The sequence below is a fragment of the Triticum urartu genome, chromosome 1 (genome assembly GCF_003073215.2).
Source record: "Triticum urartu cultivar G1812 chromosome 1, Tu2.1, whole genome shotgun sequence".
NCBI lineage: Eukaryota > Viridiplantae > Streptophyta > Magnoliopsida > Poales > Poaceae > Triticum > Triticum urartu.
In genome coordinates this window covers 380,170,206-380,183,697 of record NC_053022.1, presented here as the reverse complement: position 1 = coordinate 380,183,697, position 13,492 = coordinate 380,170,206, and the positions used below count along the sequence as shown (strand labels likewise).

Here is a 13,492-nt window from a genome sequence, read left to right as displayed (position 1 = left end):
AGTTGGATGCACACCCACTTAGTTTCTTTTGTTGAGATTTCATACACTTATAGCTCTAGTGCATCCATTGCATGGCAATCCCTACTCACTCACTTTGATATCTATTGATGGGCATCTCCATAGCCCATTGTTATGCCTAGTTGATGTGAGACTATCTTCCTCTTTTTTGTCTTCTCCACAACCATCATTCTATTCCACCTATAGTGCTATGTCCATGGCTCGCGCTCATATATTGCGTGAAAGTTGAAAAAAATTGAGAATACTAAAGTATGAAACAATTGCTTGGCTTGTCATTGGGGTTGTGCATGATTGGAGCATTTTGTGTGACGAAAATGAAGCATAGCCAAACTATATGATTTTGTAGGGATGAGCTTTCTTTGGCTATGTTATTTTGAGAAGACACAGTTGCATGGTTAGTATGCTTGAAGTATTATTATTTCTATGTCAATATTAAACTTTTGTATTGAATCTTTCGGATCTGAACATTCAAGACACAATAAATAAAATTACATTGAAAAATATGTTAGGTAGCATTCCACATCAAAAATTCTGTTTTTATCATTTGCCTACTCGAGGACGAGCAGGAATTAAGCTTGGGGGTGCTTGATCACTACAACAGGACCCCTCATATAGCAATGCATTTTTCCGTATCTAAATGTCCATATATGCGCTGCTAGCGTCTTTGCCAACGGTTTTGGATGCGTAGCCTTATCCAGGGTTGCTAGCACATAATGATCCAGGGTTGCTAGCACATAATGCAACGGTTATACTTCCGTTGGTAAAAGGAACCGTTGCAAGAGTACAACACATAAAACTGACTTTTACAACATTCATATACGTTGGTGGTTAATGTCCAGGAATTGAAATCTCATCTACAGGATTTCAAATCCCATTACTTGGCCACAAAGAATTTGCAATGCTGTAGGTGTTTTACATATAAAATGTGAATAATATTTTATATATTGCCAGTAATTAAATTAATGCTCCACATAATGGTGATAAGTATGTATATCAAGTCGGAATAAAAAATATACGCACGACAGGAAGAAATCATATATTGAAAAAAACTGTGGGATTACAATAGTTGATATTACAGGAGTAATAACATCCAGATGTGATGCATAACCTGAATATTCTCTTGACAGCAAAACTTAAACTAAAATCATCCATCAACATCCCTACAACTTAAACTAAAACTTAACCGAGGAACATCATCCAACAGGAAAAGCATCCCTACAACTAAACTAAAACTGAGAACAGCCATCATCGTCTTCATCGTGAACCAGGAACATCATCATCATCATCATTGTAGTATACTTGCCACGCACCCATGTAATCATCCGTATATCTTTTGAATCTACAAACAAAATAAGAAAATGAATTGTTAAAACACAATGCAAATAGTGATGGGTTGCCCAGAAAATAGGAAACATTACTTCTTACAATGGGTCATTACTTTCGAAACATTGGTTGCCCGCCTAGATTACAACTATTACAAAGAAAAGTTCCGACCTGAAAGTATTCCCTTACAACTCAATATACTACTTCAGGTCACAAAACAAACATAAACAGACTCGGAGAAAAATAAACAGATTTGGTTGTGGCCTAAAAGCAAGCCACTAATAACATAGTACCTACTTAGTTGACAGATTAAAAGCATAATAGACACTGCTTGTATGGAACAATGCAAGCGGCATAATGGGAAATTCAGCAATTTACAAACCATGACAGCAAGAGTTCATGAGGGTAATTCAGCAATTTATGAATCAAAGTGGTATGAGCTCAGTGGTCACTTTAGCAATGTACAAATCAAAAAGGCAAGAGTATCTAAGAAGAACATTACTTGCATTTCCGTCTTCGCAAACAGTTAACATATGGAGATCACGGACAGTTACCAGAACTATGACTACGGACACTTTTGTATCTTGGACAAATCTACTCGCAGCTCCAGCCATCCGTGATGTCGCCTCCATCTCGGCAGTGCCGGAACGGATGAGTGCGGCGCCTCACATTAAATTACACACAACAATAGGTACACAATTGGCTAGATATGAGTACATAAATAGTTGAATAAGAGCAGAAAACAAGGCTGAAAACAGGTTAGAGCTAATCTAAGCAATAAAGGAATAAATAAATAATCACCTCAACGGAAATAGTCTTAGTTGAAGGTAAAACTCAATGATGTAGTATGAATGTAGAGCCTGGCACATTGAAAACCACCGAATGGCATTGAGTATTTCTTTCTTCGGAAACCTGCACACAAACAAACAGTGAGCCTCTATTTAACGAATGACTAATATGATGATTAACAGTGAGCTGTTGCCGGTGTATATGTGCGTGTGCTTGTTGCAAGCTTTAGTATATGAATGTTTGGACATGAACATGCATAAAGCTCAGGTGTAGGTTGCATCTAAGTGGGGTATTAGGATTCAGTTTTTTTACACTATGATGTACAGTGGTAGTAGATAAGTATCTTTTTTAGATTAGTAGATAAGTACTTGGTATAGATGAATTCTTTGCATTGACTTGAACCAAGTGCATATATAATAACTGCATGCTATGAGAGCAGTGGCAGAGCGTGACCAAAACACAACAGGGGGCCAAATCCATCTAAGAACACACAATATCCATGAAAAAGCTACTCATCATAGAATATGTGTAAGCGATAATTTGAAGGGATCCCATAATTATATGACTAAATAATATGTCGTTTCCATTGTTGCTATATATCTAAATCAGGAACTTATAATGCATCAAATTTTCCAGCATTTAACCAATGCAGTGGACATCTATATGAATAAATTATCATCACACCTCGCTTCTCAGTTACTCTCTCCGTTCCAATCAAAAAATAGGACATACACTTTCTGTAGTAAACTAACCAAGCAATTAGCCAAGCAAGCACGAAGCACCAACCAGCAGTGTCCAAGGCGTTTGGTTTCAATCAACAAGGCACCGTAACCCAGCAAGAGGGTTAAGGTCCAGTGCGCACAAGTGCTGGTGTGTCCACCGTCCGGCATGGTGGCTTGCCAGCGTCAGCGACATGCAGCTCCAAGCCTCCGACCGATAAGAAGGGGATAGACAAGTCGATAAAGAGGAGGAGCCAAGGAGGTCATCAGACGAACGGACGAGTTCGCAATGGTCGGTTGCTCAAATCATGTCAGCGGACGATGGTTCACAATAGCTGTGGCCTGGTAGTGATCTAGCCCTGCAGTAGCAGTCTATCGGAGCCGTGGAGAATTGGGGATGGATGCTGTTCCTAGACTGCTACTGGGCATTATCTCCTGGGCTGTGCTAAAGTAGTGAATAAACTTGGTATAAAATTCTTTTTGTAATTTTGGAAGGGGGGTCGTGGCCCAGTTTCGCCTCCACTACCCTCCTCCAATGTATGAGAGGACAATCACATAACCAAATGACAAAGAAAATGTTTACTATCTTATTTATCAGTGTTCTGAATCATATCAACAGCATCAAAGCAAAATCATAGAAGAAACAATGTGGATTATTAATTCACCTGCTCACTAAACACAAAGATGTACGTGCTTTCCCCAATAGGTCCACGTCCACTAGTATTTGCACTGGACGTGAAAGCCACCATTAGCAAGCTACAACCTCCACCTAAATAACCTGACCATCAGACTCCCAAAAAGTGTGAAATTGCAACAAAAACTTTGATTAGTAACTCATCACAACTGCAATACAGAGATCTACTAAGACTGGATCCCTCCTTAAATATTGTAACTCTTGTACTAGACTGTTTAACATGGGGTCCGCATATATGAAGTAGCGCTTCTCTACATATTAAAAATAGAAAGGATTAACGACTCATCTATCAAGGATGGATGAATTAGCACTTAGCAAAATTTGATGCTCCATTGATATCTAATATTAGTAATTTAATAGAGTAGCAATCCGTGCATAAATATAAATCAATGGAGATCAGAAGTCAGTCTACAGGCCTATCAGTGTTCGTCAGTGAATTGCACAAGGGCCAAACTTTTTTGACAGGGATTAGCAGCAATAGAATCAGGGGTGTATACCTAGACGTCTATAGGAGAAGAGAAGAACAGAGGTTAGATAAAGGGGAAGAGAGAGAGGCCAAAGCCAGGGGAGGGGATTCACTCACCGAAAGAGAGGACGACATGGCCACCGGTGCCTTAGCCGACGCCCGAAGCCCTAGCCATCAGGGAAAGGTCACGGGTGGGCTTTGGAGCCCGCTACCTCCGGATCTAGCCGCATGGAAGGGCGCCACGGTGTGATTGGACGTCAGGCTGTGCTTCGCGATGGCGGGATTCGCCGGCTGGATGTCGCCTGAATCAGCCGCCGCAGGTAGCGCAACGAGGAGTCGCATCAAGAGAGAGATGGGATGTGAGAGGGATAAGTGGGTGGGTGATGCGGCGGATCCGGTAGCCTCCGGAGCTGCGAGGTGGGAGGAGGGCAGGGGAGGGCCGGCGGCGAGGAGGAGAGGAGGGTCACGAGGCGGTTGGTGGCGGCGACTTGGGAGAGAGGAGGGGCATCGGGGGATCTGTTTCTGGCGCATCTCTCTCTCCTTCCCTGTTTTTTTTATATGTCCCACGATAGGGTCAAGAGATGTAAATCTGCAACGCATATCTGCAACCTTTAATATGCGTATCTATTAAGGAATTTACAACGTATAGCTAAAATGTTGTAGAATGTGCGTTGCTTTATAAGGGGTATTCTTGTAGTGGATACGTCTCCAACGTATCTATAATTTTTGCTTGTTACATGCTATTATATTATCTGTTTTGGATGTTTAATGGGGTTTAATATGCTCTCTTATTATTTTTAGGACTAACCTATTAACCGAAGGCCGAGTGCCAGTTTCTGTTTTTTTGCCTATTTTAGTGTTTTGCAGAAAAGGAATACCAAACGGAATCCAAACGGAATGAAACCTTCGCGGTGATCTTTCTTGAAATGAAAGCAATCCAGAAGACTTGGAGTTGAAGTATGGAACTCCGTGAGGCGGCCACAAGGCAGGAAGGCGCGCCTAGGGGGGTAGGCGTGCCCCCCACCCTCATGGGCCCCACGGAGCTCCACCAACGTATTTATTTTGCCTATATATACTCTTACACCCTAAAACATCAGGGGGATCCACGAAACCACTTTTCCACCGCCGCAACCTTCTGTACCCGTGAGATCCCATCTTGGCGCCTTTTCCGGCGATCTGCCGGAGGGGGAATCAATCACGGAGGGCTTCTACATCAACACCACAGCCTCTCCGATGATGTGTGAGTAGTTTACCATAGACCTTCGGGCCCATAGTTATTAGCTAGATGGCTTCTTCTCTCTCTTTGGTTCTCAATACAAAGTTCTCCTCGATGTTCTTGTAGATCTATTCGATGTAATACTTTTTGTGGTGTGTTTGCCGAGATCCGATGGATTGTGGATTTATGATCAAGTTTATCTATGAACAATATTTGGTTCTTCTCTGAATTATAATATGCATGATTTTATATCTTTGCAAGTCTCTTCGAATTATCGATTTAGTTTGGCCTACTAGATTGATCTTTCTTGCAATGGGTGAAGTGCTTAGCTTTGGGTTCAATCTTGCGGTGTCCTTTCCCAGTGACAGTAGGGGCAGGAAGGCATGTATTGTATTGTTGCCATCGAGGATAAAAAGATGGGGTTTATATCATATTGCTTGAGTTTATCCCTCTACATCATGTCATCTTGCTTAATGCATTACTCTGTTCTTATGAACGTAATACTCTAGATGCATGCTGGATAGTGGTCGATGTGTGGAGTAATAGTAGTAGATGCAGAATCGTTTCGGTCTACTTGACACAGACGTGATGCCTATATGCATGATCATTGCCTAGATATTCTCATAACTATGCGCTCTTCTATCAATTGCTCTGTAATTTTGTTCACCCACCGTAATATATGCTATCTTGAGAGAAGCCACTAGTGAAACCTATGCCCCCCGGGTCTATTTTCCATCATATAATCTTCTATTTTACATCATATAAGTTTCCGATCTACAATTCCAGCTTCCTATTTATTTTATTTTGCAATCTTTACTTTCCAATCTATACAACAAAAATACCAAAAATATTTATCTTACTATCTTTATTAGATCTCACTTTTGCGAGTGACCGTGAAGGGATTGACAACCCCTTTATCGCGTTGGTTGCAAGGTTCTTGATTGTTTGTGCAGGGTACTAGGTGACTTGCGTGTTATCTCCTACTAGATTGATACTTTGGTTCTCAAAAACTGAGGGAAATACTTACGCTACTTTGCTGCATCACCCTTTCCACTTCAAGGGAAAACCAACGCATGCTCAAGAGGTAGCATTTTCTTGCAACATAGTCTCTTTTATCATATCTTTTATTCTTAGGTTGTGGGTTATCAAGATCAACAGGTGGTTCTATCTGAACATCATTATCTGGTTCTTTATCATTGCTTTGTTGAGAGTCTTCATGAACCTCATCATTATCTTTTTCATTATCATTAGGTGAGTGTTCATTACCAGATTGTGTTTCAGCATCGGAGATAGAACCTTCATTACCATTATCAGGAGGTTTTTCTATTTCAGGTTCACTAGAAGTGTGCAAAGTCCTATCATTTTTCTTTTTCTTTTTCTTCCTAGAAGGACTAGGTGCACTAGTGTTTTTCTTTGTGAATCTTGTTCAATTCTTTTAGGGTGTCCCTCAGGATAAGGTGGTTCCTGAGTCATTTTACCTCCTCTAGTTACAACTCTAACAGCAAAGTCATGCATATTATGATTCATTTCATCAAGCAATTCTCTTTGAGATTTAGCAACTTGTTCTAATTGAGTTTGAACCATAGAAGCATGTTTTCGAACACCTCTAACATCATTTGATATTCTAAATGACAAGTCACTCAAGCGAGCAATCATATCAGAATTATATTTCAATTGTTTCATAACATTTGCATTGAAGTGATCTTGTTTCCTAATGTAGTTTTCAAACTCATAAAGGCATTGACTAGGATGCATATTGTGAGGATTATCATTATCATTGAACTTCATAAGAGAATTTACCTCTACCACCTAAGGCAGTGGTGGTGTATTAAGCCCATGTATTTCTTCAATAGGAGGTAAATTTTTAACATCCTCAGCTTCAATACCTTTTTCCTTCATGGATTTCTTTGCCTCTTGCATATCTTCAGGACTGAGATATAATATACCCCTATTCTTTAGAGTGGGTTTAGGCGGTGGTTCAGGAATAGTCCAATCATCATAATTTTTCAATATGCTATTCAATAATTCTTCAGCTTGAGCAATAGTTCATTCCCTGAAAATACAACCAGCACAACTATCTAGGAAGTCCCTAGAAGCATCGGTTAGTCCATTATAGAAGATATCAAGTATTTCATTTGCTTAAGAGGATGATCAGGCAAAGCATTAAGTAACTGGCAAAGCCTCCCCCAAGCTTGTGGGAGGCTCTCTTCTTTAGTTTGCACAAAGTTAAATATTTCCTGTAAGGCAGCTTGTTTCATACACTACAAAAAAATACACTTTCGTGATGATACGTGTTTGTCACAGTAGGTCGCTTTTTTGTCATGCATGTACATCCATGACAAATTTATGACAGAATCAAGATAGTCATACCTGTGCTGTCGTAGAAGTGTTCCATGACATTACCAAAATTATCATCATGGAAGTGTCCACTTCCATGACGATAAATCGCGCGTCACAGAAGTGCTTTCGTCAAGGGTGACCGACACGTGGCATCCACCGTAACGGAATGCCGTCAAGCTATCGGGTCAGGTTTTGGATCTGATAACCCGTTAACAGCCCCGACCAATGGGGATTTTCCACGTGTAAAATCATCATTGGCTAGAGGAAACATGTGTCGGCTCGTCGTTTGGACAGATGTCATCCACTCATTGGACAGGAGGCGCCTATGATAGGTTGACACGTGGCACGGCCCAACAGTGGCCCATTCCGGTGAAAAAGGCCGGCCCAGTAAAAATTAGCAGGTCGGCCCATATAAGGCCTACTTGTGTCAGGTCCATTTAAGCCCACGACCCATACGAGATGTGCCAATTCGGCCCGTTAAAGATTTGACACCATTGCAGCCCATCGTTAGTTCGAGCCCGTTAACAGCCCGCTATATATTTGGGCTCAATATCGGCCCGATGAGATTTCGGCCTGTTAACGGCCCATTTAATGGATGGGCCAATTTTTAGGATGTACATCTTTTGGCCTTTTAGCGACCCATTTAAATGTTGGGCTAATTTCCGGCCCGGTGTGTCTTTCAGCCTATTGACGGCCCATAAATCTGATGGGCCATTTGTAGTCGGACCTGAGTTTCGGCCTTTTAGCGGCCCATTTAAGTGTTGGGCCAATTTCTGGCCCGGTGTCACTTTCAGCCTGTTGACGGCCCATAAATCAATTCGTCCAATTATAGTCGGACCTGAGTTTTGGCCTTTTAGCAACCCATTTAAGTGTTGGGCCAATTCCCGGCCTTGTGTGCCTTTCGTCCTGTTAACGGACCATAAATGAGTTGGGCCATTTGTAGTCGGACCTTAGTTTTGGCCTCTTAACAGCCCATGCCCTTCATGGTCCAATACCAGCCCGGTTTCTCTTTCGGCCTACTAAAGGCCCACAACACAGTTGGGCCATTTACAATATGACCTGACTTTTGGCCTCTTAGCGGCCCATGCTATTCATGGTCCAATACAAGCCCGCTGTCTCTTTCGGCCTGCTAAAGGCTTACAGTATAGTTGGGCCATATGTAACCCAAACTTAGTAACAGCCTGTTAAATAAATTGGGGCCACCTGTTGCCCGCTTCGATGTCGGCCTGTTAACGACCCGGGAGGTAAGAGGGCCGACCATTAACTTTCGGTCTATTAACGGCCCACTAACTTAATGGGTCCACTAAAGTTTGTTCATGTCTTCAGGCCAAATTAGATAATTTGAGCCCATTACGACGAGCAAAGGTACGGCATACAGGGAATAACATTGCACATCCAGTATATATTACAGGAAATTACATCCACTGGGCAATCAAAGATTGATGCCAGTGCAAATAAATGAGTAGAACCTAACCATCTACAATGTCACAATCTGCAACCTCAGCACAGATGACGCCCATAAGCATGTGGGCAAGTTCTTGCTGCTTTTCCACACTGTCTCTGAAAACATTGATCAGTTGTTGTGTCGCACGACTCTGCACCTCTGATTCATCCACCATTTCCATCATTGCTTCAGCCATTAATTGGTTCACAAACATACATTTATTCCGTCGCATTCGAGACAGAGGATACTGAACAGATTCATATGGCGATTTTGGCAGGCTTGTATTATTGATAGTGGAGAGTGTCTTGAGCACTGCATCATAACATAATTAGGACGGGAACCAAACAGATTAATCATGAGTTATTGCCATATTACCTAGCCTAGATTTACTGGAAAGAAACAATTGGGTTGCCTTGCTGTTTTCAGAGTTTGTCTTCTTATCTTCAGTAGCCTGCACAAAATTAACACACTAGCATTGCTATCATTGGCCAAGTAAGATAATAGGAAAGCAACATTGATGCAATGAACGTTTGGGCAACTAGCCTACACCAAATTAACACAATATGGCACAGCTATCATCAGCCAGGTAAGGTAATACGAAAGCAACATTGACACAATGAATGAATGGGCAACCAGAGAAGCACTACAATTCAGTAATGTGCGTGATATGAGATAGCACCTTCATGCAGCTCAGTACGCAAAACTACCAGGCAGTTTTCCTTACAAAAATCAACATTGGCGCCTTTAACATTTTGCTACAACTAATTTTAGATCAGATAAAGGTTAGATTCAGGCCGATTAACAAAATACATGCTGATGTAAAAATATAGTGATATACAACAGGTACTTACATCAGCACTGGAGCACAGAGAATTCCCCGCAAGATATTTTCCTCGAATACGATCCCAATGGAGGAAGTCTTGTATCGTTTAACCTTATTTTCTAAAAGACAGACGGGTAAGAAACATGTAGAAAATATGATCAGAATGCTATAAAATTTCATGATGCGAGGATACACACACGCTTCTTAGAATGGAGTTGACATTCTTTTGCTGGACTGGAGCGGACTAGTTCTTTGGCCACTGAAATATGCTTATTATCAGTGGGAGTTGGGTTCCTCTGTGCTGGAGCAGTATCTATGAAAAATGGAGTTGGTTTATTATCTCCTGGCGTTTGGATCTTTTGCAAAGACCTGGTTTGTAACCCTTCAGATTCTAACATAGCCGTCTTCCCCTTGCATGCCTTATATAGAAGAATGGTGCTTCAATTATAAAACATGCTATAGTAGAGATGGAATAGGTACTGAAGAATAGAAAGGTATGACATATTGACATGTATTCCCTCCATCCGGAAATAAATGGATGGGTCTAGGCGTATTTCAGTTCTAGATATATCTAGTTTGATCCATTTCTACGACATGTAATCCAGGCAGAGGGAGTATGACGTAAGAGCTAGGGATATGACAAGAAAACACAGTAAAAAACACAGTAAAAAACACTGAAAACCCACTTAAGAACCAAAGTAATCAAACCCACTAATATGAGATAGTACACTCATGCCGCTCAGGATGCAAAACTACCAGGCAGTTTTCCTTACAAAAATCAACATTATGGCCTTTAATCATACATTTTGCTACAACTAAATTTAGATCAGATAAAGGTTGGATTCACGCCGATTAACAAAATACATGCTGACGTAAAAATATAGTGATATACAACAGGTACTTACATCTGCATTGGAGTACAGAGAATTCCTGCAAGAATCTTTCCTCACAGACGATATCAGTGCAGAAATTCTTCTACCTGTTAAGCTTATTTTCTAAAAGAGAGATGGGTAAGAAACCTGTAGAAAATATGATCAGCATGCTATAAAATTTCATGATGCAAGGATACGCACACGCTTCTTAGAGTTGAGTTGACATATTTTTGCTGGACTGGAGCAGATTAGTTCTTTGGCCACTGGAATCTGCTTATTATCAGTAGGAGTTGGGTTTCTCTGTGCTGGAGCAGTATCTTTAAAAACTGGAGTTGGTTTATTATCTCCTGGCATTTGGATCTTTTGCAAAGGCCTTGTTTGTAGCCCTTCAGATTCTAACATAGTCGTCTTCCCCTTGCATGCCTTGTATAGAAGAATTGTGCTTTAATTATAAAACATGCGACAGCAGAGAGATGGAATAGGTACTGAAGAATAGAAAGGCATGACATATTGACATGTATTCCCTCCATCCGGAAAAAAATGGATGGGTCTAGGCGTATTTCAGTTCTAGATACATCCTTTTTTATCCATTTCGGCAACATGTAATCAGGACGGAGGGAGTATGGTGTAAGAGCTAGGGATACGACAGGACAACGCAGCAGAAAAAACACTAGTTGAATGTAAAACTGTATGCTAGCGGAATACATACAGAAATAACTAAGGCAACATACACGTGTATGACTGGGAAAATAAGATGGCATTGCAACAGAGCACTAGAACAACACTTCAATGTAAAAAAACATGGTATGGTAGATAGATGAAGTACATATTGATGAATAACAATGCATAAGATATTCAGAAGCATGATGTCCAAATTAAGCATATGGCATTGCGATAGAGTAGAATGACAACACTTAAATTTGAAAACATGTTATCATGAATGGAATAGGTACTGAAAAACAGGAAGGCATGACATATTTACATGCATGATCAGCATGCTAAGCACATGGCATTGTAACAGAGTAGATACGCTCCAGGACATTATATGCATGTTGTACCCATATCACAGGCCAAGTTAGAGCAAGGACCTTGTGGGGTGAAGAGGATTCATCATCTTTCTGCAAATCTTCTGAAGAACTGCCTTTACATGTTCCATCATATTGGGTATCATTGACATCAAGTTTATTGGCCTTTACATTGCTCCATGAGGTTCTTGTGGATATATCAGTGTGTGCAATTATATCTGACATGCATGGAAGACAACTAGTAGTTAGATTTATGTAATGAGTGCCTGTAGGAGACGACATAAATAGTAGGACTGGGGTTAACTAGCAGCAACAGGTCTCATAAACTAAAGGGAGAACAAAGATGAAAGCTACAGAATATGTATCATTTGTACTCGAGATTAACTAGATGGCACACAAAAGTATTAAAGAACAACATAGAAAATACTAGAAGTGGTATAATACTATAATCACCAGCCTGTGGGATAGCATTGGCTGATGGATGATAACTATGGAACAGTGTTACCTAAAGAACAAGTATCTTAGCTGAACTATGGAACAGCGTTAACTCCTGAACAAGACCCGTAAGAGATCAGCATGAATATATAGTGAAATGTGATGATCTATTTTCCATGCTTAGATGAATAACAAAGACACACACAAGTAAGATGAGGGTACAACCTATCTGGCTACCATCCATAGGAGTGAGCATCATGTGCCGACTTGTGGATGGCCCTGCAGTTGTTGTGGCTGTGCATGTCGGGCACGCGCATTCGATGCAGGGAACTATTGAGTCGGGACTATAGCTCCCTTCTGGTGTATACTTCCCTTGTTGGAGCAGCTGCGGTGAGTCAGAAGACGGTGTGTCTGAAGATGCAGATAACGCATAATATTAAGAACAACATATCTTTTTGATCTGAAGAAATACACTAAGAGATCAACAGCAAGGTACGAGAGTGGTCACACGTCTGTTGACTGAAGACTAAATTGGGGTCGCACGATTTTATTTTATTTTGGTATTGTCCGATCTACGCTGGATGGCTGGCCGTCTTATGCCTCCCGGCTGACACAGTTCGGGATCTTCCCCAAAGAGCCAGCGACCAACGGCAGAGCAGCCTGCCTCCGCCGTCTGTGGCCCCGGCCAAAACCCCGCTCCCCGCCCCACCGCACTGTCGTGGTTGCGCCGCCCTCGGGCCAATCAACAAAGACTCCCCGTCATCCAGATCCGGCGGCAGCAGTACCTTCAACCCATGCAACTCTAAAAGATAGCCATCTAAGCGTTGCTTCCGCGGCGAACTTTGCGGCCCCGCACCCTTACGTTAGACACTAGCCAACCGGCAGCCTAGGAGCTCCGCCGCCTCGAGGGGTGCTGCTTCCCATTGCAAATCGATTGGCCCAGAATAAAAATTCAGACATCTGACGCCTAAATAAGTGATTTGAGATGAGGGTGCGACCTATCTGGCGGCATGGTGAAGTAGGCAGGTCCAGCTGTCGAGTCGGTGAGGCCGGCGCGGTTGCGGTGGCGACCGGCGGCAGGGAAAGAGCGATGTCGCGACGGTCGACGGCTACACCGAAGCAGCGCCAGGACTCTAGACGGATCCAAAGTTGGAGCCGCTCCGGCGCCGTGAACAACGGCAAGGGTGAATCGGCTCCGGTACAATTCACGCGGTCGTCGTCGAGGCAGCACCAGCAGCACGGAGTAAGAGGCGCACGGCCCAGTGCACGACGGCAAATGGGCAGCGTCTTCGGCATTAGGGAGGAGGGCGACTGTGAAATTGGTGCGG

The 13,492-nt window shown here is 42.1% G+C and overlaps 1 long non-coding RNA gene across 1 annotated transcript; it reads right to left on the bottom strand.

Moving 5' to 3' along the window:
* Positions 1–1,042: 1,042 nt before the first annotated feature.
* Positions 1,043–4,554, bottom strand: LOC125513673. Its single transcript, XR_007286080.1, has 3 exons — positions 3,515–4,554; positions 2,143–2,253; positions 1,043–1,357 (listed from the first exon to the last, which is right to left on the bottom strand). It is a non-coding gene; the product is annotated as an uncharacterized LOC125513673 (long non-coding RNA).
* Between the last annotated feature and the right edge of the window lie 8,938 nt (positions 4,555–13,492).